Here is a 27,745-nt window from a genome sequence, read left to right on the forward strand (position 1 = left end):
CTGACGTTCAGTTTCCACCATAATTTATGCATCTTTTAGCAAACAATAAGTTAATCGAAGCTGTGGCACAGTGAGTAGCGACACAACTTTACACTTCGGTGCCCCGTGTTCGAAACCCGAATATTGTTTTTCGCTGGCTCTCTGCTTTGTTATTGCTCGCGTAACAACTAATATATGAAATAAAATATGTTGCTACGAAAAGAGCCGCGAAGTACTTTTTAGGGATACTGTGCTGTGACTTTCTTTGGACCATTAGTTTTCAACAAAACAAAATATATTATGTTCTTATTATTCTGGATCTGGCTTTCAATTAAAGGAACATTATTTCGTTACTGTAACTCGCCATAAAGTGCAACATATCTTCCTTCCTTTGCAGTTACTGAAAAGGTTACTGAAAATTATTTCGTTATCAATACTTACGCAATGTTTGTTCAACATCAAAATTTTGCAGTGAATTTTTGTTAACAATAAAACACCAATAAGTACCATGACTGACATGAGAACATGAGACTATTATCAGAGAAAAAGATGTTGTTACTATAATGTTTGGCAGACCAGAACCACGCACAGCAAGATTTCTTTTTTGTTATGAAGGTAAATTATCTTTTTGCACTGTTAATAATATATCATCGGCATCCCGCGTCCACCTGTAAAACAAATCATAAAATCTGCTGCTCTGCCCTGCAATTCCGAAAGCTGAAAGAAATAATTTTAGTTCACTATTACCTGTCCGCTTCTTTGCGGTATGACTGGTTTCATTTAATGCAGTTTGAATGCGCCGCGACAGCGGCTCGTTCGTTCGTAGCGCAGCTCTGCACCACGAATAATATTTACATAGCTGAAAATGTCTTAAAAGAATGGGAATAAATACCAGGCAAGCTCGACTTTTGTCACATCAGTATACAATTCATCGATGGCTGAGGATATGTGCTGTCAGCCGGTCTCTTCTTTTAATCAAGTTCCAAAATTGTTTTCTCCGAAATTCGATTCAGTACTTGTTCGTCGTTTATTCGATGTTCCCATCTAGTCTTCAGCACTCCTCTGCAGCACCAAATTTCAAATTCTTTCTTTCAGTTCTTGTCTAAACTGTTTAACGTCCACAATGCCGTACAAGGCTACACTATCGACAAATACATTCAGAACTTAACTTTACATTCGATGTTAACAGATCCACTTTCTCAGAAGGTTTTTCTTTGCTATTGCCAGTATATATTTTATGTTCTCTCTAGTTCGACCTTCGTCAGTTTATTTTTTTGCCCAAACATAAAAAATTTCTCTGCTTTTTTACTGGCTCATTCGTTAATGGAACTGCTACAGCATCACCTGATTCAATTCGAGTACTTTGACTGTCGTAGTTTTGCTTTAGTTGGTACCGCAAACGGTTATGAATTTCTTCGAATAAGACAGTCTTGCTTTGTTTGATATATTTATTGGCAATGATGCTTTTCGCCCTTGTGTGGTATCTTCATATTAACCTAGTAGTTTAAAATAGCATTATCAGGAATAGGTACAGTAAAAACTTGGGGATGGGAGTGGTATGAGTCAATCGTCCAGGCTGTGTAGCTGCCTCTACAACGAACTTCTCAAGATACAATCCACTCTTTTCGACTGCTCTTCCAAGTTCTTTGCCGTCTCTGACAAAATCAGTGTGTCATCACCGAATCTTACACTTTTTGTTTCTACTTCCTTTATTTTAATTTCCTTTTCAATTTATTCTGGGTTTCCTTTCCTGCTTGCGCACTTTACATATAGCATTACTTTGAGTTAATGTACTCTTGCTGGAGAATCCATATAACTGATTTGTTGACGGTAATTAATTCACACAATCAATTTCTAAATTATATAATTTCATCTCTCGAAGTATAGTTCTATACATTTAGAATCGATCATATGAACTGAATTCCATCTTGAAAAGCTTCATGGACTAACCGAGAACAGTATATTAATGATGTATATTGAATGTCCCTAAGGATTCATCTTCAAAAATCAGTCACATCAAATTATAAAGTTACTATTAACACCTCTGAAGGTGAGGTCGCCAGCGGCGGAATGAACTTTTTGAAACAATCTATACAGTGATGTAGGTTAATATACCACATGATATACCATTCACCCTGGTGGGCTCTCGTCCGCAAGTAATAGACGAAAAAAATATTCAAAATTTTGCGTAACGCTCAACAGCATTTAAAAAATAGTAGCATATGATTGGTTGCATCGTGTAATAGACTAGTTAAGGCTTTCACATGCAGACTGTCGTGAGTTCGAATCTAATCACGTAGATTAATATTTATATTTTTTGAAATTTTATCGAAATGACTTTGACCAATATTTTTATTCAATTAATTGATTTAAATGTAATTTTTTATTTGAGTCGTTTGTCACATCGTTTTAATTATCATGTCAACTTCCTCATTCGCTCTCACTTTAATTCTTATCAATCTTATTCCACTTGAAATCTCTGTATGTGTCATTTTAATTAATATTATATATTGATTTCGGTTTAACTTCTTTCGTTTTATTATAGTACTTTTTTCGTTTGTGTCATTGCATTCATTATTTGTATTCATCATACCGCTTGAACTTTGGTTCACTCATAATCCCTTCTCACATTTAAATCTTCATCTGCGATATTTTGTCCACAGTGCAATAGTAATTTGGGCTATGTTTTAAATGTCTGTATGATAATTACCGTAAGAAATGTACATCTTATAACGAAAAATATATTTTGACACCATCGCCTAGTCAGTATAAATAAATTATTTCGTCTTTTGTTTTCAACCAATATGTTGGCATTTAAAAATATTTAAATATTATAATAGATAAATATGATTAAATTCAGATTCACAAAAATTGCAAGTGCAAAAAAATTATGTAAATAAAAATGAAATCGAATGAAAAAATTCATGCGATGATTAAAATGATGTGACAAAGGAATAGAAAAAAAATTGTATTTGAACCAGTTAAATGAATGAAAACAGTGTTCAAAGTCATTTCGATGAAGATTTAGAAATTAGAAAGATGTAAAGCATTCAACGAGTTCCGAAATCACGACCTTCTGCATGTAAAGGTCTTACGCTTGTAATATCTCCTTATATTCTACTAATTATCGCTGCACAATTCTAGGAGTGAATTACGTTTCCTACTTGACTCGCAGAATCGATGCGCAAAGTAGTACAGTAGTATTACTATTCCATGAGTGCAGAATTACTTTTTGTAATATATTCTCTCTGGTTTGTAGGGGGGGGGGGGGGCTTGTAGGATCTTCTCCGTGCCGAATAGCCGCACTGAATAATTGTAATTTTGCTATCGAGATTACTGGAAGAAAGAGATTGAAAATATACTGTATGCTACTCAAGAAAATATATACTAAGCATTTACATCAAAGGTGTGTAAGGAATTTCATTATATATGTATTCTCTAATTGGAAATTTGCACGGTGGAGTCGTTTCGTTGGTAATCAGAAGGGAACTTCCGATGAATTGGAAACGAACCTGCAATTATTAGATCCAAGAGCTCTATTATTTGATCGGATAAGTAAACGCCATCAAAGCAAAGTTCCGCTTGACATAAGGTTTCCCGACCGACAACGCAACGCAATAAAACCAAGACATTTTATTTACACAGGATTGCAGATCGCTTCGAATCATCGAGACTGCGGACAAGGAGAGTCATCGTCCGATTCTGATTAAACAAGTAAAGCTTAATTATAACTTTCTTGAGAGACTGTGATGACTGTGATATGGCTGCTTATGAATCAGATCATTAATAAAATACCAATAACTAACTTTCCTCTTCTCCAGCAACTAGTATAAACACAATGATAATTAAAATTATACGTTATCAGTCACACCACACACAGTTTCTAACGCTACTGAACGTCACATAAAATTCCGATTTTTCCTTCGAAGACCCACCAGGATGAATGATTGTGGGGTACCATTCCTGGGATTTTAAGCTACATCCCCGTATAGATGATTTCAAAACGGCAGTTCCACCGCTGGGACCTATTCTTTTAAGTGAAAAATAAAGAATAATTACCAGCGATACAATGGCGAAATACTTTAGGGAACCTTTATCAGTATCGGGTAGCACCGGACACGCGGATGTTATTAATGCTCCTCAGGTGGGGTAGTCTAATTCTGGTGTTTTCTCTTAAATCACAAAGGTGCCTTCTCTGCAGACTCTGTGTCTTTTACGAAGTACAGTATTCAGCGCGAAGGGAGGCATAAGAGGAGAAAGTGGTTGCCGCGACTAATTAGAGGGGCGTCCCCCCCTGTTACAGGTAGCGGCTGGGCTCACACGCGCCCACAACAAGAGAGAGCGTTCCGCGCTATCGGGCTCATTAATCTGGCTTTGAGGCGGGAGACGCCCCAGGGAGCACGTGCGGCCGGGTCACGCGGGTTGCGTGGCGCGGCCAGCGCAGGCGCCCAGGAGCTACTGCGGGTACGCCCCTGCCTCAGGTATAGCCACGCACTCGCTGTTTATCGACGGATTTTATTTCTCTCTCACACTCAAACAGGTAGCAAAGGAAGAAATATTGTTATTGAGAGTACAGAGTACTGCAGGAAGCATGCGCTGTTACCTTTGTTGACGATTTCGAGATACCGAGGGTGCGAAATTTAGTACACAGCGCTGCCCACTATGGTAGCAACAACGGCGCTAACACGGGTGGGCGTCTACTAGAACTGAGCAAGGGCAATAAACATGCCTACGTCGTACCATGCTGCTTCAGCTCAGTGCCAGAGTTTATCAAGTGCATGCTTGCAAACCGGAAGGTGGCGGGATCGAATTCTGGTCTGTCCACGTAGTTTTCCAATTTGCCTTTTATTGACTGATGAGCCAAAACACTATGACCACCTGGTTAATAGCTTCTTTGTCCGTGTTTGGAACGAAATACATTATTGCCGGCCGGAGCGGCCGTGCGGTTCTAGGCGTTACAGTTTGGAGCCGAGCGACCGCTACGATCGCAGGTTCGAATCCTGACTCGGGCTTGCATGTGTGTGATGTCCTTAGGTTGGTTAGGTTTAATTAGTTCTAAGTTCTAGGCGACGTATGACCTCAGATGTTAAATCGCATAGTGCTCAGAGCCAAGCCAAATACATTACTGATTCCGCGTATCAGCGATCCCGCACTCTGTTGGTATGTTTGTGGAGGTATATGGCATCAGATGTCTACGCACAGGTCATGTAATTCGTGTAAATAAAGGGCCTCTAAATCTTCCTGGCAGATTAAAACTGTATGCCAGACCGAGACTCGAACTCGGGACCTTTGCCTTTCCCGGGCAGATGCTCTACCATTTGAGCTACCCAAGCACGACTCACGCCCCGTGTCAGAGCTTTACTTCTGCCAGTACCCCGTCTCCTACCTTTCAAACTTTACAGAAGCTCTCCTGCGAACCTGGCAGAAGTAAAGCTGTGAGACGGGAAGTGAGTCGTGCTCGGGTAGCTCAGTCGGTAGAGCACTTGCCCGCGAAAGGCAAAGGTCCCGAGTTCGAGTCTCGGTCCGGCAAACAGTTTTAATCAGCCAGGAAGTTTCATATCAGCTCATACTCCGCTGCAGAGTGAAAATCTCATTCTGGAAACCTCCCCCAGGCTGTGGCTAAGCCATGTCCCCGAAATATCCTTTCTTTCAGGAATGCTAGTTCTGTAAGTTTCGCAGAAGAGCTTCTGTAAAGTTTCGAAGGTAGGAGACGAGGTACTGGCAGAAGTAAAGCTGCGAGACGGCCCTTTGTCGTGCTTGGGTAGATCAGATGCACTTGCCCAGAAAAGCGAAAGGTCCCGAGTTCGAGTCTCGGTCTACCACACAGTTTTAATCTGCCAGGAAGTTTCATATCAGCGCACATTCCGCTGCAGAGTGAAAATCTCATTCTGGAAAGGGCCGCTGATTTGCGTATGTGGTGTTGGTGCCCGATAGATCTGCAGATGGGTTCAACAGGATTTACGTCAGGCCAATTTTGTCACCGAGATATCAGTGTAACTTCACTATATTGCTCCTCAACCCGCTGTAGCACGGTTCTGGCTTCGAGATATGCACAGTTATTCTGCTGAAGGACTGACAACGATGCCGGGGAAGACATCAAGAACAATGGGATGCAGGTGTTTTGCGGCTGTTAGCGTGGTTTCGATTACTACCACGGGTCCCATGAAGGCGGAGGAGAATATCTTCCATATCGTCCATATCGTAATACTGCTGTCATCAGCTTGCGTCCGTTGCACGTTTCGAGCTGCCGTTGTTCACCTCGATAACGGCGTTTGTGGAGACGACCAGCGACCTAGTGCAGGAAAAATGTAATTCACCCGAAGAGCCGACACGTTTCCACTGATCGACGGTCGATTCCGGATGGTTCCGAGACCCCTGCGATCGTAACTCACTATGCAGTTGGGTAAACTTGTGAATATTCAGGCGTGGTCTGTTGCAGAGTTCCATGTTCAAGAATGTACGACAAACGGTGTGCCCAGAAACATCTGTGTGTGCACCAGCATTCTGCTCTTTCGGCAGAGATGAAACAGATCTGCGTCTATCCCGCTTTACAGAGCAAACATATCTCCGAACCCGACGTTCTGTGAAGAATCGTGGACGTCCAACCATTTAACGCCTAGTTGTAGTTTCACTATCTTCGTGACTCTTCCCGTAGATGCTCAACACATCAGCACGTAAAAATTCGGCCAGGTTCGCCGTTTATGAGATTCTCGTTCCTAGGCTCAGCGTAATAATAAATTGCGCTTTGTGGAAGTCGCTTATCTCTATGGATCTCCCCGTTTGCAGCCCATATCTTCGCTAGTGTGATGCCCCGTCCGTGTCTCCTCCACTTACATAGTTTTGTTACAGCGTCAGGTGCCCGCAGCGCGAACAGGCGTCATCCAGTGTCGTGTTGGGCAGTGGGCATAATGCTGTGGCTCATCACTGTATAGCCTTCACCTCTCAACAACGTGAACATTCGTGAACATTCGGGAGGAACGACACTACTACGTGCTGACATGCCAGTCTGTCAGCAAGTCTGAATAAAATGACGTATATATGCAGACTGAAGCGACCAATGAAAATTTATACCAAGGTCGGGGTTCGAACCGGGATCTCCCGATCACTAGGCACATGCGCTAAACATCACGTCACCTTGGCATACTAGCTTTTCACAGCTACACGCTCTGCCCTAGTACACCTCACTCCTCATTCAAAACTTCATTTACGCTTCAGCCCACTCGGTATTGCCCCTAAACTCACACAACATTGCAGAGGCTCTCCAAATATATTGGATTAGCACCTCAGCATCGAACTAAACGGGGATGCCCCCTAAAACACAGTCATGGACGCTTCATCAAATTAAAATATGTGGCTGCAGAGGTATTTTCAAGTCACAAAAATTTGTTAGGCATATATGCAGACTGAAGCATCGAATGAAAATTTTTGCTAAGTCCAGGATTCGAATTCAGATCTCCTGCTCACCAGACAGAAGCGCTAACCACCGACCACCATGACCATGGCACAGTGGTTTTGCACAACTGCATGGAATACCCTAGTATTCTTGGCCTTGGCACAAACTTTGATTCATCTCTTTAGTTTGCATACATATGTATATCAGAGATGTTTGAGACTTGATTGGAAAAGGTCTCTGGAGCCACAGAGTTTCATTTGATCCAGGATAAGATGCTGTAATGGGTGAGATATATGAAAAACGTGTTGGTTGACCAGGGCAAAATTTGGTCACCATTTATATCGTGGTAGTTCAAGACAGCACGGGAAACATAACATGCCTTCGTTCATTATCTTGTTTAATGGTAACGTCACGGTGACATCAGAGCTAGAACATGGCCATCAGCCATAGCACGGCACGCCTGCTGTCGAAATCGCTGGCTGTGCGGACCTGAAGTGATCGGACTGTGTACACAGTAGCATTCCGTATCCTCATGCAATTTGTTTCATCAGTATGACGATGCAGAACGCATCTCAGCTATCCTTGAAGCCTCCACACGCACAATCACACATACACGTCCATCGGGATGCTGTATGGAGAACGGGGACTCGTCTGAAAAGACGGTGAGATGCCTCATATGGGTTCAGTGTTGTCTCATTGGAAGTACCACTGCTGTTCCAAGGGAAGTAGGGACTCTGGTCCCTGTGCTCACGGTATTTGGTTTCCCAGACATCGTCGGATCTTTGCCAATGTATAGAAGAAAAATTTGCCTATGATATTAATAATTTGTGTAGAAATGAATGAAATCTCTGTTTAAGCTTAAATAACGAGCTGAAATGTAATAAATAAATAAATACTTATATCGGTACTTGTCTTGCTGTAAACAAGCCCATTCCCTGACTCAAGGCACGCGACGTGGTACTACGATCTTGTACGTTGAATGAACTAGACGTAGCGTTGCATTTGGTCCGTAAACCGCTAGAATTTCACAGTAAATTTATATTGACTTTGGACGCTTTGTTCATGAGAACTGCAATGTCTCGCCTGCTTCAACTTTGCCATGTCCCTCGCTCGCTGTGACGTGGAGTACCTGTTATCCGTACCGCAACAGAACTGTGTCTACAGGAAATCCGGAACTTGAACCCCCTTATGACAACGCGTCATTCTTGCGGCGCCATGGTTTTACCTTGGGACGACAGTTGTAACTTACCTTCTTAAGTCACTACGTACCACTGTACCTGTATGGACTTGCGAAGGTTTTATATGCTTAACGTCAGTTATTTAACGCAATATCAGCCAGTTTTCCACAACGTACGAGGTATGATCAAAAACTAATGGGAGTAGTGGTTACTCTTAAAGAACCTTTATTTATTCATCAACATCAACTCTGTCTCTTTAAAAGTATCCCCCTCAGACACAATACATTTGTTCCAGGGCTTTTTCCGATCTTGGAAGCACCTATGGAAATCTCTTCCTGTTGTGGTGTTCTACTTCTTTAGCGATTCATTTTTTATGTCATTTGTGGTGACCAAACGACGTGTTTTGATGATTCTCTTGAACATTTGACACAGAAATATGTTGTTGGCCGCCATGTCCATCTGATGCAATACAACGGTTTTGTTTTTTGTCACAAAATCATTAATAGGAGCGGGAGCATCATCGTGATGCAACTCCACGAGTGGTTTTGCCACAATTCTGGTAGTTTTCTTCCAACTGCTTCACGCAAGTGGTGCACAGTATGCAGGAAGAATTTCTTATTGACCGTATGGCCATGTGGCACGAACTCGTGATGCACTATAAAAGCGGTACCATGTTTGTTTTAACTACTTTTCTATTGGAATTATGGAAAGATTACTCAACAAATAAATCTCTACTGGTGATAGTTATATAAACCGAACTCTCTAAAACCCATTCATAATATGGCAAACGACTTTCACCACATCAAGTGGAATTTTGTTCAGTCCCGCAGTGAGCCATGACTTTTCCCTTATTCGGAAGGGAAGAATCTGATTTAATTATAAGCGGTTCCGTAAGCGCAATGGTCGCAACGGGCGCGCGAGAACAAACTCCACCCCAACAAAGAAAAGCGGGAAGTCCGCACGACGTTACGGAGACCGACTAAACAACGACTTTATTGATCTGCTGATCATAAGGTTTAATGGGGATTTTCAAACAGCCCTTATGTGGGAGGCGTGTTTCATTGAACTGATGAACGCAGATAGACGTTAGTACGACCTCTTTATTATAAAAAATGGCGTAAACGAGATCTTGCATAAATACAAAGAAAATAAGGTCGTTATTTCCGCTCATTGAGATACTATTGAACATAATTTTGTGGAGGGAAGGAAAAACTGATCCAACAGCCTGCCCTCTTCACAATGGCGAAGAACAAAAGTAGTGGCGGGAAGAGGAATAAGGACTGCGTTCTATTGCTCAGACTGCCCTTTTCTCACATGAAATACTGCGAACTATAGATGAAGGGCAAAATGCACATTTCTAGATTTCAGGTAAGCTTTTGACACGGCGCTCGACTGCAGACTTATCGAAAGAACGAGCGTATGGCGTAGGTTCCCAGATATATGAGTGGCTTGAAACCTTCTTCAGCAATACCCGTCGTTAGTCACGGCTCATCGAAGGTTCCGGCGTACAAAATTGTTGAGGCTTTCGTGGGCACTTGTTGACAGACTGCCTATTGGCTTTGCAGGAACGATGCTTTCTAAAACCGTATTGATTCGTGGACGTAAGCTACTTAAGAAAATTTATTGTGTTCGAACTGAGAATATGTGCAATGATTCCGCAGCAGACTTATGTTAGGGATATTGGTCTGCAGTTTTGCGGCTCCGTTTTTTCACCCTTCTTATATTCAGAAGTCACCTGCGCTTCTTTCCAATCGTTTGGGACTTGGCGCTGGGCGAAAGAATAGCGATAAATGCAAGCTAAGTAAGGGGGCAATGCCATAGAGTACTCTTTGTAAAAGAGACCTGCCAACTTATCTGCTTTCAACTCTTTCGCGTGTTTCTCTACGCCAGGGGTGCTTATTACATCGTCATCCGTACGGAGGCCCTCGGCCGTCGCCTCTGTGCACCTCCAGAGAACGGCTAGTTACGTATGTAGCTTATACACTATTTTAGTTACATTCCGTGAGTGTTTTCTAGTTAAGAAGTTCAATCTCGAATTTTGTAAATGTAAATTCTTTCAGTCTATGGCGCAGTAGTTGCTCATTTGGTTTGTTTCTAAGATTGCGTCATTTAATTTAGCCAGCCAGCCAGGTTAAACCTCTGTGCGTCAGAGGCAATTAAAGAGAAAAACACACACAGACACACACACACACACACACACACACACACACACACACACACACACATGCAGGAGACAGTGTTTATACTGAAACAGACACTGTTTACCTCGCTTAGATTGTAGTGTAGAGCTCCACAAAAGGCGTTTGTCAAGGCAAGAGAAATATTTCTATGGCCAGTTGACTGGGAACGCCCTTGAGGTGGGCTGAGCCGTCCAATCAGAAACGGTTTAAGATAAACATTTATATGGCATAGTTGACTGGGAATCCCCGAGCGATGGGCCGAGCCGTCCAATCGAAAGCTGTTTTCTCTCCCTCCGTACAGTTGTCCCTTTCCTTGACGTGTATGATAGTTGTCTATTTATCTGTTGTCTGTTCAGTGTAGGTGACTGAAACGTGTGTGTACATAGATTGGCGTCATGTACGCTGAGGCGACAAAAGTCCTGGGATACCTCCTGACGTGATGTCGGACACCCTGTACCCCAGCGCAGTGCAGCAGCGCGGCGTGGCATGCACTCAGAGAGTCGTTGGAAGTTCACTGCAAAAATATTGAACCACGCTACCTATCTAGCCGTCCATGATTAAGAAGGTGTTGCCGGTGCAGGATTTTGTGCACGATCTGACCTCTCGATTATATCCCATAAGTGTTAGACGAGATTCATGTTGGATGAATTTCTAGGCGCTTCAGTGCGGAACCGCGCTGCTGCTACGGTCGCAGGTTCGAATCCTGCCTCGGGCATGGATGTGTGTGATGTCCTTAGGTTAGTTACGTTTAAGTAGTTCTAAGTCTAGGGGACTGATGACCTCAAATGTTAAGTCCCACAGTGCTTAGAACCATTTGAACTATTTGAATCATTCGCTAGAATTGTCCAGAATGTTCTTCAAACCAATCTTAAATAATTGTACACGGGGCACACGGCGCATTGTCATCCATAAAATTTCCGTAGTTGTTTGGAAACAGGTAGTTCATGAATGGCTGTAAATGATGTTCAAGCGACCGAGCATAGCCATCTCCAGTCAATGAGTAGGACCGAGGACCCAGTCTATGCCATGCAAACACAGCCCTTTCCTTTCTTGTCTACCCCGTATTACTGCCAACTGTGTATGTGCATATCCCATACACCTCAATGTATATCGGACAGTGCCTTGTTGACAACTTCAGCCTATGGCTTCGTGGGTCTGTGTCACACTCGAACCCCACCATCAGCTCTTACCAATTTAAACATGGCCTCATCTGACCAGGCTACGGTTTCCCAGTCTCTGGTGTCCAACCTACACGGCCGAGAGCCCAGGAGAGGTTCTGCAAGAAATGTCGTGCTGTTAGCAAAGGCAGTCGAGTTGGTCGTCTGCTGCTATACCCATTAACGGCAGATTTCACCGGACTGTCCTAACGCAGACGTTAGTTGCTTCTTGTATGTTGTCTCTGACAACGCTAGGCAAGTGATGCTGCTCTCTGTCGTTAAATAAAGGCCGTCGGCCACTGTTGTCCTCGGCGTGAGCTAATGCATGGAGTTCTCGGCACACTCTTGATAATGTGGATCCCGAAATACCTAATTTACTAACGATTTTCCGAATTGGAATGCCCCATGCACCTAGCTCAAACTACCATTCCGCGTTCGCAGTCTGTTAACTCCCGCCGTCCGGCCACAGTCACATCGGACACCTTCTCACACGAATCGCCCGAGTACAAATGACAGCTCCGCCAGTGCAATGCTCTTTTATACCTTGGTGTACGCGATACTACGGCCAACTGTGTATGTGTGTTGCATAAAAACACGGGAGAACTGCCGTAAGTCAGTGACATCTTGCCACGATATTTCGGCACAAAGTTTTTGGCCATCTTCCGGTGAGTACAGCTGCAGAAGTACTGGCGAATACGCGCGGAGCTCTGCCATTTAAAGCCAAAGGGTTCTGCATTGCGCATGCGCTGCGCATGTACTGATTAGCGTGCGCGTCCACAGCTCCGTGCGCTGCGCCTGTCGCCCTCCGCGGTGAAAACTTGGCATTTCCATATCAGATCGATCTTCATCTTTATAGCGATAAATACGCTGACTACGAAGTTTCTCTACAACGGGATTCCAAGCGGAATTTAACTGGTAACCGCTATGTCGATTGATAAGAATCTCGCTGTCTGACAATTTTATTTCTATGGATTCATTTATAATTGAACTCCAGAAATTTGATGTTTGAGCCACCATTTTTGTATCATTGTGATTCATAGAGTGGCCAGTAGAAATACATTGTTCAGCGATTGCGGACTTGGTGGGTTGGAGAAAGCGAGTATGCCGCTGGTGTTCCACAATGCGTTCCGGCACCGTTCTTGTTGTCTGCCTATATAAGACTTGCCGCAATCACATGAAATCTTGTAGACACCTGATTTACGTAGGCCCAGGTCATCTTTAACGGATCCCACCAGTGATGATATTTTAGGAGGAGGGCGAAAGATGACTCTAACTTGATGCTTCCTCAATATTCTACCTATCTGCGACGAGATGTTCCCAATAAAAGGTAGATAAGCCGTTGACCTGAGGACCTCTTCTTCTTCCTTGTTGCGTCGTTTGTAGGACTGCATAGCTCTGTTCACTTGCTTAATTGAAAAGCTATTCATCGGGAATACTTTTTGCAGGTGTTTCAGTTCCGCTTTAAGACTGTCTACGTCAGAAATAGTATGGGCACGGTGGATTAAAATTTTAAGGACACTTATTGTTTGTGCTGGATGGTGGCAACTGTTAGCTTGCAGATACAAATCTGTATGGGTCGGTTTCCTGTACACCGAATGACCAAGTGTGCCATCATTCTTGCGCCGTACCAGAACATCTAAAAATGGCAAACAACCATTTTTTCAGTTTCCATAGTGAAGTTAATATTTTCATGTATGGAATTCATATGATGTAAAAATTCCTGGAGACGGTCCACGCCATGACGCCATACTATAAACGTGTTATCCACGTAACGCCAAAACACTGTCGGTTTAAAAGTGGCAGAGTGGAGAGCGCTCTCTTCAAAATCTTCCATAAAAAGATTTGCTACCAGGGGAGACAAAGGACTCCCCATGGCGACACCGTCAGATTGTTCATAAAATTTATTGTTGAATGTGAAATATGTAGAAGAGAGAGTATCCTCAAACAACGTTGTAATATCTGCATCAAACATATTACCGATCAGATGTAATGAATCTACAAGAGGCACCTTGGTAAAGAGAGAAACCACGTCAAGGCTTACCAGCAAGTCGTTACTTTGCAGCCGTAAAGACTGAATACGACTGATAAATCACTAGAGATTTTATGTGATGTGTGTATCGCTATCTTATGAGTTTTGTCACCTTAGTGTACTCTTGGAGGCGTGAACAGGCGGTGCGCCCGCCCGGAACCAGCCTAATAATTAATGCACGTGACTGTTAGAAATGTGGGCAGGGCAGGTGCCGAGCTGCGGGTCACTTTGCCAACAACCTGGAACAGAGCTGCAGAGCAGCGGCAAGAAGGCGCGGCGCAAGAAGGCGCGCTGTGGATGGGGTCCCATAAATCAGCAGGGGCCCCCCACATCGCAGCGAGGCGTGGCGCGGGCTGCTGGCTCCCCCGCGATGCGGCCTCAGCTCGCCTCGCGATCGCTCATGAATATTGATGGCTGCGCGCCGCACCGCTCACCTGACAGCCGGCACACAGCCCCCCGCCCCCAATCCCCGGCCACCGCCGTGCTGACGCTGCGCCCCCCACCCCTCCAACCTCCAGCCTCCAGCCGCGTACCTAGATGCAACCGCCCGTCGTATTCGGCTCTCTACGCTCAAGCAACAGCGATCCACAAACAAACAACGTGGAACCGGAATGAGTTTTCGCCCTACAGCGGAGTGTGTGCACATTTGAAGCTTGCTGGTGGATCACAACTAAGTGTTGGACTGGAACTCGAAGCTGGGACCTTCGCTGAAGGGTGACTAACGACGGCTCGATTAATGACACACGCCAGTGCTCTAGCAAGGTGCTGTCTCTGGTTTCCTTGACCCTACCTACCATCAATGAGTACGGAACACATGTGTGAAGCAGACGAGTTTGACGAGAAAGTGAAAATGTCCAGCCGGCTATGACTGCGTGTGCGACGACAGCTCAGTAAAGAGTAAACAATGAGACGACGCTAGTCCGAGGAAATCAGCTGTAAATTGTACCAGCAGTACCGGCAGCTATCTACTCAAATCGGACATATACACTTTGTGATCAAAAGTATCCGGACATCTGGTTGAAAATGACTTACAAGTTCATGGTGTCCTCTATCTGTAATGCTGGAATATAATAAGGTGTTGGCCCATCCTTAGTCTTGATGACAGCTTCCACTCTCGCAGGCATACGTTCAATCAGGTGCTGGAAGGTTTGTTGGGGAATTGCAGCCAATTCATTACGGACTGCTGCACTGAGCAGAGGTATCGATGTCGGTCGCTGACGCCTGGCATGAAGTTGGCGTTTCAAAACATCCCAAAGGTGTTCTATAGGATTCAGGTCAGGACTCTGTGTAGGACAGCCCATTACAAGGTTGTTATTGTCGTGTAACCACGCCGCCACAGGCTGTGCATTACGAACTGATGCTCGATCGTGTTGAAAGATGCAATCCCCATCCCCGAATTTGCTCTTCAGCAGTGGGAAGCAAGAAGGTGCTTGAAACATCAATGTAGGCCTGTGCTGTGTTAGTACCACGCAAAAAACACGACCACACCATAACACCCCCCGCCTCCGAATTTTCCTGCTGGCACTACACACGCTGGCAGATGAGGTTCACCGGGTATTCGACATACCCACACCGTGCCATCGGATCGCCACATTTTGTACCGTGATTCGTCACTCCACAAAACGTTTTTCCACTGTTCAATCGTCCAATGTTTACGCTCCTTATACAAAGTGAGGCTGTTCAAATGGCTCTGAGCACTATGGGACTTAACTACTGTGGTCATCAGTCCCCTAGAACTTAGAACTACTTAAACCTAACTAACCTAAGGACATCACACACATCCATGCCCGAGGCAGGATTCGAACCTGTGACCGTAGCAGTCGCGCGGTTCCGGACTGAGCGCCTTAACCGCGAGACCACCGCGGCCGGCCCACAAAGTGAGGCGTCTTTTGACATTTACCGGCGTGATGGGTGGCTTATGAGCACCCACTCCACAATGAAAGCCAAGTTTTCCCACCTCCTGCCTAACTGTTATAATATTTGCAGTGGATCCTGATGCAGTTTGGAATTCCTGTGCTTTGGTCTGGATAGATGTCTGCGTATTACACATTACGGCGCTCTTCAAGTGTTGGCAGTCTGTGTCACTCAACAGACGAGATGGGCCTGTACGCTTTTGTGCTGTACGTGTCTCTCCACGTTACCAGTTTACTACCATATCGGAATCAGTGGATCTAGAGATGTTTAGGAGTGTGGAAATCTCGCCTCCGTGATAAATATCTAATTACGGATAATCTCAGCAAAGGCTTTCTTCATTTGCCATTATCGTCACACGCTAATCCATCACTGCATCCAACACTGCCGGCGCGGTAGACGCGAAACCAAATATCGGCACTAGCAACGTCACTGATCACCTTTATAAAGATACTTCATCACTTTCCCGATATTTATCTGTTATTTAGAGGTCTAACCACGGCGATGGTTACACCCTTCTCGGTTAAAAACCCTGTATTCCAAGAATGGCCTCCACACACACACACCATTCCCGCCAACCACTCCGGCGCATCTCGACACTCGCTCTCGCAACACGTCACAATCGATTGCTCGCCCTATCGACCTGTGCCGAGTGCAAAGTTATAGTAAGTTCCAAACATACTTTCAGTACAGGTGTCTATCAATTTGATATGTAGTTCCCTCACCAAGTACACAATATGTTTTCTAAGATATAGTTTCACTAAGTCCTACTTTGGCTAAGTGAAGTCACATATAAATGAACATGGTATCTGTTCTTTCGGATAAGTCCGAAAGAACAGATACCATTTTCAAATGGTTCAAATGGCTCTGAGCACTATGGGACTTAACATCTGTGATCATCAGTCCCCTAGAACTTAGAACTACTTAAAACTAACTAAACTAAGGACATCACACACATCCATGCCCGAGGCAGAATGACCGTAGCGGTCACGCGGTTCCAGGCTGAAGCGCCTAGAACCGGCTGGCCACACCGGCCGGCTACCATCGGCCATTTGACCGTCTTCTTCTGTGCGGATGCACAAACAGTGCCCAAACTCTTACGAGAATCGCTAGTAAAGCCGCGAGTAACGAGTATAATGGGCAGGGGAACTATGAATATAATGCGGGACAATAAGTTGCGAATGTGGGTCTCACTGGAGGCGTGCCAGAGATAAGTCCCTGCAGTCGCATTATCCTCGGTGGCTCAGATGTATAGAGCGTCTGCCATGTAAGCAGGAGATCCCGGGTTCGAGTGCCGGTCGAGGCACACTTTTTCAACTGTCCCCATTTGCTTATATCAACTCGTGTATGCAGCTAGGTGTATCATTTCATTGTAAGTGAAGTCAGCCCATAACGCCAGAACATTCTACAGTACTCATGGACCGGAAACAGCGTAGATTACTCTAGAAAGCTGTTCATTCAGGAAGTCTGAGAAATTTACCGTTTTCCAGAACGAAGGGCTAAGAATACGAACAAGAGTTGATAACAAATTGTACAATTGTTTCATTAAATAGTGGCCAGAAGAGTTTATGTGTTCTTCATATATAACTCAGATGTTACCGTATCGCTAGAAAGATACGTTCGACCACTCTGTCTGACACAAACGTAGTTGGTAAATAGAATGAAACGGAGTACGAATGCAATAATGAAGTACAGGCGGAAATGAAATACGATGTGAGGTCGCTTGTATTCTACGTGCAGAATGACGATTTCGCATGACCACCTGATTTTCTTCTCACGCGAAGGACTACTTTGAGGCATTTATAACTGAATTAAAGAGGAAATAAACTGGAGCGAAAATATGTAACGCTTCCAAGTCTCTCGGAGGGTACTTTGTGTTGACGTCGGGGATACCTAGTATAATGATACTCCAGATATATAAACTATTGAATTTTATGGAAGAACGAAGGAAGAAAGAAAACAAATTGTTTTTTGCTTAATCTTATTGAGCCGCCGGCCGCGGTGGTCTACCGGCTCTGGCGCTGCAGTCCGGAACCGCGGGACTGCTACGGTCGCAGGTTCGAATCCTGCCTCGGGCATGGGTGTGTGTGATGTCCTTAGGTTAGTTAGGTTTAAGTAGTTCTAAGTTCTAGGGGACTTACGACCTAAGATGTTGAGTCCCATAGTGCTCAGAGCCATTTGAACCATTTTTTATTGAGCCTGAGTTAAAAGTCAGTAAACAATTTTCTGTGTTTTAAAAAATCGTTTATTGTATTATTTAATTTTAACAGAGCACTAGAAATAACAATGAGTACAGGTAACGTGATAGACATGAATAGATTTTTTTTCAAAATGTTCAAATGTGTGTGAAATCTTATGGGACTTAATTTCTAAGGTCTCAGTCCCTACGCTTACACACTACTTAACCTAAATTATCCTAAGGACAAACACACACACCCATGCCCGAGGGAGGACTCGAATCTCCGCCGGGACCATCCGCACAGTCCATGACTGCAGCGCCTTAGACCGCTCGAGATTTTTTTTAACGATTATTCTAAGGGCTGCAATTATTTATTTTACTTTCGTTTGTGTCGTTACCATGGACTCAAATTTTTTCACTTAAACTATGAAATTTTGAAACTAGATTAAGTTTTTCCATCATTTCCGCGCGCTGTAGGAATCTTGTATTCCTTACTTCATAAGAATCATCGTTGTATAAATGGCTGAATAGTATCAGACACGCTTGTAAGAAATACACAGCGGAAGTTTTAAGAAACCGCCTTTTAAGATATACAACTGTCTAGTATAGGTGAGACGTAAAATTTGCGTTCATGGTATCCATGAGAACGTGCATTTTTAAAGGAGTAAGGGATGTTGAAAGCACATGGGGACGTGGCACTATTTTGCGTCAGCAATTTTTTTAAGTTGGTTGGGCTGAGAAGAGCTGAAGCTTAACTTACGATATTATTAGGTTGGTACATAAGTTCATAACATTTTTTGTTTCGCATTTTGGTATTCCTATCGCTTTGGGCTTATTTACCTTCGTCCTTTTTTATTTGTAGTTCACTGTTGCTATTGGAATTTACCTACTGTCATTCAGAGGAAGTGAGTGGAGCTGTGGATGTTAGGAAATGGAATGCCAGTTGAGAGCCGGAACGTTTCCATCATATTCTTCTGTTTGAGTTGAATAGAGCGGTGACAGCAGCCGAAGCCGCCAGAAACATTTGCGCCGTGTATTGGGATAATACAGTCGGACAGGGAACAGAAAATATGGTTTTCGCATTTGAAGGATGATAGGTTTGACATTAGTGACTCTACACGTTCAGGAAGACCTTCGGGGTTTGATGAATCTCTCAATCGACAACGACTCACTTCAGTTGACTGTAGAACTGACCAATGTCAAGATCTGTGATTATTCACCGCAGTCGTGTGGCATTTGCATGCAATGAGGAAGGTTCAAAAATCAGGTGTATGTGTACCGCATGCTCTAAGGCATAATTACAAAAATCAGCTTGTGGCGATATGTGCATCTCCGCTTTCTCGTTATGAATTGGCTTGTGGACGACACCAACCATTACTATACGGTATCGTTACTGGTGACCAGAAATGGTGTCTCTATGCTAACATAACGAAATGAAAGGAATAGGTTAGCCCAAACATAGCAGCAACTCCCCATACACAAACCAACACGCACCCACGAAAGATAATGTTATGGAACAGCGATTACGAATTGCTTCACCGAGATGTAACCATCACTGCTGACATTTGTTATCAAGAACTGAAACGTCCTGCAGACTCAGTCCAAGAACAGCGATCAGGAAGATACCTGAAGTGATGCTACACCACGACAAAACCCGCTCGCGTTATGGTGGACTGACGAAAAACATTATACTGGAGTTGGGTTGGGAAGTAATTCCGCATTCACCTTATTCACTCGATCTTGCGGCCTTAGATTTTCACCTTCAATATTTTCACCTTAAATATTTTATTTTTTCAACAACATCCTCCTGGCTTGAAGATATCTAATGTATTCAAAGAACTGTGGATGAAGACCGACCAACAGGCATTACATGCATTGATCGAAAATGATAGTGCATTGAGAATGGCTAGTTTCTAGCTGAAATCTAGATCTGTCAATAAAATTTAAAAAGGATGACTGATATCTATTATTTACAATATAACCGTCGCTACGTGCAATAGACTTCTGAATGCAAGGTAACCTGATAATGTAATTGTGCTGCTTTCACTCGTAAATCTCAAAACTGGGAAAATAACTGCACAAGTTCAGAGAATTATGTCCTAGAATTATTGTTCTAGAATTATGTACGAATTCGTGCTCAACTAGAACAATCGAGAAGACTAACTACTGAACCTTAAAGCAATTGTGAAATTCATTTAGTGATAAAAAGACAACAAGAAATGAAGCAAATGCGCTTAGATAAACGTTAACGATGCTTCAGTATAAAAAAATTATGCCCGTTGGAGGTTTTTTATTTATATTATTGATCATCTTCTCAACCAAAAGCCTCCAGAAAACTTTGGAACTTGTACTTAAGCACTGTTCAAATGGTTCAAATGGCTCTGAGCACTATGGGACTCAACTGCTGAGGTCATTAGTCCCCTAGAACTTAGAACTAGTTAAACCTAACTAACCTAAGGACATCACAAACATCCATGCCCGAGGCAGGATTCGAACCTGCGACCGTAGCGGTCTTGCGGCTCCAGACTGCAGCGCCTTTAACCACACGGCCACTTCGGCCGGCACTTAAGCACTGTCTTTTGTCTTCTGACATCAGATAGCACCCCAAGTTACCAAAAAGACGAAATACGGTACATCATTACCTTATTGAGATTAATCCGCACGATGGTGGACGTTTAACACCCTAAAACACATACCGGAAATAACATGACTTGAGATTGGTTACAATAACTTCTAGTATCTGCCGGCCGGTGTGGCCGTGCGGTTCTGGGCGCTTCAGTCTGGAACCGCGAGACCGCTACGGTCGCAGGTTCGAATCCTGCCTCGGGGATGGATGTGTGTGTTTCCTTAGGTTAGTTAGGTTTAAGTAGTTCTAAGTTCTAGGGGACTGATGACCACAGATGTTAAGTCCCATAGTGCTCAGAGCCATTTTCTAGTATCTATGGGTAATTGTAAGTCACGGTAACTTAAAATGTTTGCGTTTCCAAATTACATAAATTCATCATCAGAATAATTGGATGGAAACTGTTGACTGAAGCCGATTCATATTAATAATCGCACAGCTGTATCATACTACTGAAAAAGTGAAACCCCGTAAACAAATTTGATATATTTATTGACTTTTATAGAGATATGTTTATCTTTACGGAAAGGTGACACTGCTGCAGGACCGTTTGCAGGGATGGACTTCAGGCAGTACTCTTCACGCAATTCAAATTGTGTTATGGTAATTGCTGTGGCTTTCTCCACCAGACATCACGGCGCCTTGGGTGTCAGCAACCAAACTGACAGCCTGCAGCCGCGGCTGCCCGACTCGCAGGCACACCCAAGCACTACACATCGGACAGGCAATATTGATGAACGACCACAACAACTACTACAACAACACCACAGCAAAGACACCAGCGGCCACCAGGGACCACTTCTGGCCCACATAAACATAAGGAAGAGATCGCTGCAGATCCCGGAACTATTTTCACACGTCAAACCACGTGATGGAAAATAGTTCCGAGGTATTAATCAGCTGGCGCTCGCACGCACATCGCTCCTCTTTAAACTCCAAATCTACGACCTGCCTATCAGTTTTGTCCGTCTGGTCGCTTCCTTCCTCTCGCACTTTCCTTCCTATGTCACCCTCCACAACACCAACTCCCGTATCTTTTATCCCACGGCTGGCGTCCGCCAGGGTCCTGTCCTCTCCCCTCTCCTTTATCTCTTGTACACAGCTGATATGCCCAAGCCACCCCCACCAGTCCACCTTCTCCAGTATGCTGATGACACAGCCTTCCTGGCTCTCTATCCTACCCTTCAACGGTCTCAACGTACCCTCCAAACCCACCTTAGCCAGTTCACCACTTGGTGTAATCAGTGGTTCCTCCGTCTCAACCCCTCCAAAACCCAGGCAATCATCATAGGCCGCACCACTCGCTCCTTTCACCTCCATGATTTCTACCTCACCCTTTATGGTCGTCCTATCCAACTCACCCCCACCCTGAAATACCTTGGCCTCACCCTCGACCGACACCTCACCTGGACCCCTCATCTCCAGACCATCCAGCACAAAGCCCATTCCCGCCTCCACCTTCTGAAACTCCTGTCTGGCCGGACATGGGGATTGCATCCTTCTACCATCTTCCACAGCTACAAACCCCTCATCCATCCTTTCCTCTGTTATGCCAGCGTTGCCTGGATCTCCGCCCCCACCCGCTTTTACAAGGCCCTCCAAATCCTTGAACACCATGCGCTCTGCCTAGCCTTCCGTATCCGCCTTCCTTCCCCCACACGGCTCCTGTATGAACTGGTCCCCTTCCCCCACCTCCTCCTGTTCCACCAACATCTCCGCATCCTTTACATTGTCCGCAGGCTTGATCCCACCCACCCTCTGGTTTCCTCCATCCTCTCCACCCCACGCCCGTTGCTGCACCTCTATCGCTGTATCCATCCCTCTCTCCACCTCCACACCCTCCTTCATCAGGGCAATTTCCAACGCCTCCCCCTCTCGGATGACGAACTACGCCGTGACATCTACCCTTCCTTCCAACTATAACCTGGCCTTGTTTCCCCCCTCCCCCTCCCCAGGGCTCCCTTTTTTCCTATTCGTCTCCCAGAGCGGATTTTCCTCCTCCCCCCACCCTCCCCTGAGACCTTGCAACCCATACTTGCCTCTTTCCTTCCCACATCCCTCCCTACCTGGCCCTCTTCAGCACGCCCCCCGCTCATCTCCTCCATCTCTTCCAGTCTCCCTCATCTCCTTGCACGTGGCAGATCCTCTGTTTTGATCATCGTCAGTGTGCCACATCAGTGTTGTGTTTAGCGCTGTTTCTCCTGTGCGTCGAGAGGTGTGATTTTAATTGTGTACTGCCTTGAGGTTCGCCGTCAGTGTTTGTTATGTGCTACACCATCCATCGATACCTTTCATGCTCCAGTCATACTGTGCCTTGTGTTCTTTTAATTGTCGCAGTGTGTGGCTTTTTGTGTGTGCTACTTTTAAACAGTTTTAACAGTTTTTTTATCTCTATTTTACGGTCACCTCGTTTTTTGTCTATTGCTTTCCATGATGTTCCCCCTTTTTTATATCTATGTTCACCGTATTCTCTCCTTTGTACTTTCTAAATGTCTTCCATTGTTTGTTCTATGTCTTTCGGCTGAAGAGCAGCGCTAATGCTGCTACCAGCCCGCCCCGATGGGGAATTGAAATACAATAAAGAAAAAAAAAAAAAAGCCGCACATCGGCAGTTCATCGACCGCCAGCAAACATGGATAACTGCCGCCCCGGCAGCCCGGCTTGGATCTTCCCCACTGATCTCTGGATTAGGCTTGGTATATCGGAGAAGTCTCTGGCGGAGACTAGTAGGAAATTATTTCAGTTGTTTTCTATATTATTCTTGTATGTAGTTGTGATTCGAAGAAGAATCACTGTTTTGTGTTGGTGTTATACTTGGAGAATTTGTTTTGGTTAATTGAACAGTCCAATAAATTGTTTTCGGACTTTGATCGTTAGTTTCTTCTGCTGGCGCAGACATATCAGTAATCCTGATGATGAAGGCATGAGGTAACGAAACTTGCAAAAATAGAGTTGATACATTGTGAGCGTTTGAGACTGTAAAGTAATTTTCAGGCCTAGTTATTATAATCCAGGAACGGAGACAAATATGGTAGGTACCAGCCCAGAAACTTTTGCTGCCCGCGACATGACGTGCTGGGCCGTATTACTGTCCATTAATTACTCTAGAGATTAGCGCGTCCCGGGCGGTTCGCCGACTTGCGTGCCCGGAAAGAAGCGTCAGTGGTAAGCGCTTGTTGGCAGCCGGTAGCAGCCAGAAACGTAATTTGCCGGCAGCGGCGGCGGCGGCTGCTAATTCAACGTCATTAGCGTCGAATTAGCTGCAGGCGGGACTGCGGGTTCACGCCGGGCCGCCGCAGGCGTGAAGCGGCGCGGCGTGCCTGCGCGACGCTCGACGGTCCTGGCACGGTCGCCACCGCGGTGCTCCGTCACTGTGTGACGTCACTGACACCCACTGTGTCTCCCACGAGTGCGGAACAGTCACCTGTCACGCAGTGTGAAATGTGCAGGATACACTCACGGTACAGACGGTATGCTGTTCCTCAGGGGTCTACACATGGCTACATTTCAGGTTGATTTCTAGTGGTTTCGTTTTGCATGTTGGTATTCCGGTTTCTAAGGGCTTATATATTGTTTGTCATTATTTGTTTGTAGTTCACTGTTACTGTTTAAGTATTGTAATTTTCTCATTTGCAGATAGTGAGTGGAGCTGTGGACGCTAGAAGAGGTAGTGTTAAGTGTGAGGTCATGGACATGAGTGCTAATAGGAATCCGTTAAACTTCGGTTACACGATAAATCAGTCTGGAAGGTCTCTGTTGGATTCCTCTCATGTTAATTTCTTAAATCTGTTGTCATTTACGACATAAATTCCACTTCTAAATTTACTGTGGTGTTTCTGACACTATCTGGGAGGAGACTGAGCAGTGGAACGTGTTACTTTTACACATAAACAAGAACGATCTGTCACACTACTACACTTAAAAACACAGTTTATATGTAATTCATGTCACACAGTCTCATACGGAACCTACATACGCTTTCTTTTATATACTGTACATGATAAGATACTGTCATCCCCCTTCCCTTCTGTTTGAATGGATGAATGACAAAATGTATTTCTAGTTGCATGCTTGATGGTAGCAGACAAGCCGGTCTGCTAGAGAACAGTAGGACCAACGTCAGAACAGGTAGCAACACTTTCTAAAAGCAAAGAGGTTTTTATTCTTAGTATGGTCCTGTCTGTCCCTTGTCATGTTGGTATAGGAAGCTGCCCCTCTGGTCACTTCCGTTTGTATCTGTGGAGCACCCTCAGTAGGGGCCCAGCAGGTCAGTCTGTCCGTGGAGAGCGTCTGAAGTGGTAAGATCTCCGGCTAAGCGCGTCTCTGCTAAGTCCGTAGGACAATGGATTTCTTAAGTTCAGCCTAACTGAAAATTTAATCACCTTTATTTTAGGTTTAGATCTAAAATATCTTACGTTATCTTTAATTGCAATGCAGAGTAATTCGAGGGTGAAGTTCAGAATATCTTCCAGCAGTTGCTTTGTCACTACTTTGTGAGTAAAGTGGAACCACGTGTTCTTGATCCATAACTCTAACTAAGATCATCAATCTTAAATGCGAATGTGCGTGAGATTATAACGTCTCGTCTTGACAATACTTTTCAATATAGCAACTTTCCTTTATGTTCAACCCACGTGGGGTGTACTTTGTGAGACTAGTACCACGTGCTTATACAATTGTTTGACCCATCAGGTTAATAGTAAGACGATAGTAACCAGTTCGAGGTTTTTCTTTTGTAAATTGCATTTCGACGTAATTTATTTTAATTATCAAAATTATTGTGGAGTTACACTCTTTGTGTAAACCAAGTTGACCACGTGAAGCATGTGGTGTAATCATCAAAGTAGCCCTCAGCTTTTCTTTTTGGGAAGTTTTCACAGAGAGTTAGTATAATTTTAGTGTACCAGTGTGTGGTAATTTCATGACGGACAGGATTGCGTTACGAATGTAACTTCTTTGGGTGAAAATTGAATCGGTTGGTTGTGGTTAATTTACTCTTGCATATGTTTCAACGTTCTTCATGTGTTATTTTATGAATGCAGTGCTGTATCCAGTCTCCCAATCTTGGCTCCATATTTGATGTGTTCTGTAAGATTACAAACGCACATTTTCACAATCCCAAATAAGGCACCAGTTTAGTTTTGAATCAAGTTTAATATGCTGAAATTTTAACGGTACAATGATCAATGTTAAAATAAATCTCTAAATATAAACTGATTTATTTCTTTTTATTTAAATTATATATATATATATATATATATATATATATATATATATATATATATATATATATATATTACCGGTTGTCGTAAGATGACTATTAAAAAAATATAATTAATGTTAGTGTGGTTGGCAATTTGGTAAACTAGGCTGGATACCTGGTGAAACAGTTGCCCGGTAATACAAGGATAACTTCCCCAGATAGCTCACAGCTTTTAATCCGCTTTTATTGTCTTGAATATCAGCACTACTTTCAGAACAACTTAATGCATCAACTTTACAAGTCAAATCTAAAGGTCATAAATTTAACTAAATACCTAGGAATTACAGTTACGAACAACTTAAATTTGTGGGTTCACACAGAAAATGGTGTGGGGAAAGCTAACCAAAGTCTGCCTTTTATTGACAGTAGACATAAATGTAACAGAGCTACTAAAGAGGCTGCCTACACTATACTTGTCCGTCCTCTTTTAGAACAATGCGGCACCGTTTGGAATCCTTACCAGATAGGATTGACGAAGTACATCGAGAAAGTTGAAACGTCTCTGTGAAGTCGTTTCATAAGACGCTTGTCGAATTCGGTACAACTTATTCACTTTACTACCTGATTTTAGCTCAATTCATGAACTCTTCCAGAAAGACTGAGCACTCAAATAAGGCCTATTGAATGTTATATGTGTGTTTTAATGTTGGGTTTCGGTTTTGTTTTGTGGGAAACGCTGAGTTGGTCATCGTCTGCTGGGAGCAGACGTTGTTGCTTCTCGTTCGAAGGAGAGCACAGGATGACCAACTTAGGTTTCCAATACCTGAACAGAGAGGTTTACCCATCTTAGTCGAAGGCTGTGTCGAAGGCTGTTTTTGTGTGTGAGGTTGGTGACTGAGGGCCACCCCTCTGGTAGCTCCCGCTGCACGGGGAGCTAGGTAATCTCGTGAGAGAAAGGGGCAATCTTCGGTGAACGCTTGGCGAGTACGGATCGTAGCTCTTAAGGGGGGTTTCAGGTGGTAGGAATCAGGTTGAGTTAGGACTTCGTTATGTTTAACAGTTGAAATACTTAAGAACTTCAGCTTAACTCAAGGCGTGTGAAGCTTTTCCGAATGTTCTATAATTATATTGGTTTAAATAGACGATTTTTGGGTGTTTGAATTAAAAGTGTGGAAGTTTCTTTTGTCTTTGAGTGACGATTCTCTGCCACGTGTTTCGTAATCAATGACCCTTCTGGTCCACCACGGCACCGCAATAGGCTTTATTTTAACATTTTGCTTGTTTAATGAGCTACAATTTCTGCAAGAATATCTGCTCTTCCGTGCGCTTTCTACAAAGGAGCACAACAGTTTGATTGGGAATGCACGACGTGCTCTAGTTCGGCAGTTTGCAAGCAGCAGACGCAGTTAGTATGTTGAATAATTATCGCACAACCTCGTGCATTGGTTATACCTCTGTCCAGAGTAGTGCGTGCGTAGAATCCTAATGCGAATCTCACTGAGATATCTTTATGGTATGAATGCAAAGGAGATGATAGTATCATTTTCTGTGTTTCTTCTTGCTGTAGTTAAATTGTGCTCTGTTACATTCTCACGTAATTCTTACTTAAATATTTCTAGTCAGGCACCAGTTATGTGTAGCTAGGATGTGCAACCAAATACTTAGATACAGTAAATAATCTAAGTGAAAGATAAATTCTGTGATGTTGATCTTACCCACTTACTGCGATTTCCAATCCTGAATTAATCAAGTTGCTTCATGCACGACATGGAGTGCTATTTATGTGGCTACTTAAAGAAATTTGCATACTTGGAATTAAATTATTAAAGTAATTAAACTAGTAATTTTCTAGCTCTGTTTTTTCTAAATGGTTAGAAAGGGCTTGGGCTGATGGCGACCCTGAATTTCTGAAT

At 43.8% G+C, this 27,745-nt stretch overlaps 1 non-coding gene across 1 annotated transcript; it reads left to right on the plus strand.

Annotated features, from left to right (window-relative positions):
- Window positions 1-5,434: 5,434 nt before the first annotated feature.
- On the plus strand, window positions 5,435-5,509 carry Trnas-cga (transfer RNA serine (anticodon CGA)). The gene has a single exon. It is a non-coding gene; the product is annotated as a tRNA-Ser (tRNA).
- The last annotated feature ends 22,236 nt before the right edge of the window (window positions 5,510-27,745 follow it).

This window comes from Schistocerca cancellata, chromosome 6 (assembly GCF_023864275.1).
Source record: "Schistocerca cancellata isolate TAMUIC-IGC-003103 chromosome 6, iqSchCanc2.1, whole genome shotgun sequence".
NCBI lineage: Eukaryota > Metazoa > Arthropoda > Insecta > Orthoptera > Acrididae > Schistocerca > Schistocerca cancellata.